The sequence below is a fragment of the Dermacentor andersoni genome, chromosome 1, assembly GCF_023375885.2.
Source record: "Dermacentor andersoni chromosome 1, qqDerAnde1_hic_scaffold, whole genome shotgun sequence".
In the NCBI taxonomy this organism is placed as follows: Eukaryota; Metazoa; Arthropoda; class Arachnida; order Ixodida; family Ixodidae; genus Dermacentor; species Dermacentor andersoni.
Genome location: NC_092814.1, coordinates 165,658,415 through 165,660,946, shown reverse-complemented (window position 1 = coordinate 165,660,946; position 2,532 = coordinate 165,658,415). Strand labels below are relative to the sequence as shown.

At 50.2% G+C, this 2,532-nt stretch overlaps 1 pseudogene; it reads right to left on the bottom strand.

Moving 5' to 3' along the window:
- Positions 1-920: 920 nt before the first annotated feature.
- Positions 921-2,244, bottom strand: LOC126547155 (uncharacterized; annotated as a pseudogene).
- Positions 2,245-2,532: the final 288 nt, after the last annotated feature.

Below are 2,532 nucleotides of genomic sequence, written 5' to 3'. Positions count from 1 at the left end.
CTTCTATAGCCACTGTACGAACCTCTTGTTTAAAGAGTTCCCAAGCTGCAAATAACGGCAAGTCAGTAGAAAGAGAATTTTTTAGGGTCATGCGCACGCGATTAATAAATTCCTGATCATTTAGGAGCTCAGAGTTAAGCTTCCAGAGTGCCCACTGTGGTCGGAAATTGGTTACAGATTTCTCACCAATCTTTGCGATAACCATGCAATGATCAGAGAACGAAACTGGGATAGTAGTGCAGGACAGTTCCCGGGAGAGGAGTGATGAAGAAACATAAATCCGATCAAGGCGGGCATAAGAGCGACCTTGAATTCGTGTATAAGAGCGAGCTCCCTGTCCTGACACTCCTATATCAATGAGCCCTGCATTTTCTATTAGGTTGGATAAAACTTCACCACTCCTGTCCCGCTGAGTCTTAATGCCGCTTCGATCGCACGGACCACATACACAATTGAAATCTCCCATTAACACAATGCAACGATCACAGTCCATTAGACTACGCACAGTATCAAATAAGACAATTCGTTTTGCGGCGTCATTAAATGCATAGACGTTGACTAATCGCCATGGCACACCCTGCAACACAATATCACAACATATATGTCGACCTTCAGTGTCTACATGGTAACTAAGTGCTGAACAAAGTAGGTTCTTCTTCAGAAACAGGAAACAGCCCGCGGATAAACCAAGAGCGTGTGAAACGCAGACATTATATTCAGACAGAAAAGGTTGCAAAGCCCTTTCTGTCTCGTCATCACTCTCAATCTTCTTCTCCTGCACGGCGACGAAGTCGAGGCGCTTCCTAGACAAAAGCCGGCGAAGCTGCGCCTGTTTCTGCAAAGACCTAAGGCCTCGCACGTTCAACGTTGCGAAGAGAAGTTGCTGGGACAGGGCCATGGTGACTACCCACTATTTAGACTTAATTCTCTATGCGGTCGGTCCTAGAGGGTAACGGTGAGGCTCCCTCCGAACCCTCACCAGGCCTCCTGGACCGTGATCGCCGGCACTTTCCTGAATGTGTCGATGTTTTGCGGCGACGTGCTTTTCTTCTGGTACTGGCCGTCTCGCTGTCCGTGCTTGATTCTGATCTGTTAGTCGCACGGCGCTTCGGAATTGACGTATCCGCGGTACTTCGTCTGTCCTCTGTCATCATAGCGCACGTGTTGAGATGCTTCGGTGTAGCAGATGAGTAATCAACGGCTATCTCATTCGCTGGCTGGGCGGCAACTGGCTGCGTGGTAGCGGGCGCTTCTTTCTCTTCGCTACTTTCCTTTTCCACGGGCAGTTCTACGATGTCATTGCCTTTAACATATAGAGGGGCCTTACTGGCACAGCTGGTATCCGCGGAAGAGGGAACGTCTCCCGTTGCGTCGAGAACCTCAGTAACATCCATTATGTGTTCCTGCAAGCTTTCTTCCGGAGGCCTTGTCCCGTGTCGTAACTTGTCGGCGTATGTCACAACACATTCTTCATCTGTGTGGCCAAAGCGTCGGCAGGCTTCACAACGTGGGGTTCTGCAGTTTCGACGAATGTGCCCAACCTTGTTACTGCGGAGACAAAGCGGGGGCCGGCCTGGAATCAATACAAGGCTCTGCACTCCACAAACGTGTAGCAGATGTGGAACGTCGCCCACGCCGACTCCATCGGCAAGAGTCAACACCACGTCACGATTTAGGGTACGAATTTGCTCCATTTCCGATACTCTCCAGCTTTCTGCTGATATGGACTTCACTTTCCCGTAAGCCTGGAGCGCATCTCGAATGTAATCGTCTTCCAAACGCTCAGGAAGCCATAAAAGCTTCATTTTTACTTCCGTGGGCTCGGGGTCAATAACGAGGCAGCGTCTACCTTTTACAGATAATTCTCCGCACGTGACTATAGCTTTGATTTTGTAATTGATGATTTGCACGTCACCATCCACACGTGCGACATCTGAAATTGACCGATGGAACTTATTTCCTTCAGGTCAATAACGTTCCGAAGGGCGTCTCTGAAGTCTTCGGCTCTGTACGGTCGACCACTTAAGTCAGCATGCAGGAAAACGGAGTCCACAACCAGCTTACCGGTAGGAAGACGAGGTATCACAACACGGTAGTCATTGCTGCTGGCTGAAGCCTGAGCAGCACCTCGGCCAGGGGCCGATAAATCCTTTGGAGCGGAGAACATGAAAAAAGCGACCGTTCGGAACGCCGTCTTCGAGTTCGTTGGTTCAAAATAGGACAAAGGCGCCTCTAGTGAATGCGGTGTTGCCTTATAACCGTGCCGTAGCAAGTTATACTGTGTTGTATGTCGGTAATTATGAGCATGTAAATTACAGAAGTCGTAGTCACACAAGTAGCGAAGTAAGCTTCCGCTACATTTCTTCTGCGCACACGCAGAGCCATCTTGCGGCAAACACAGAAGACCCCCTCCTCGCAATGTACGGCGCTTCCCCGACAGGTGGCGCGCCACTCGCCCGCGCGACTCTGCTCTTCTCTCCGCTCACAGCGCGATTCCTAGGTGCAGCGTTCGATACGGGACGCCTCTGACGT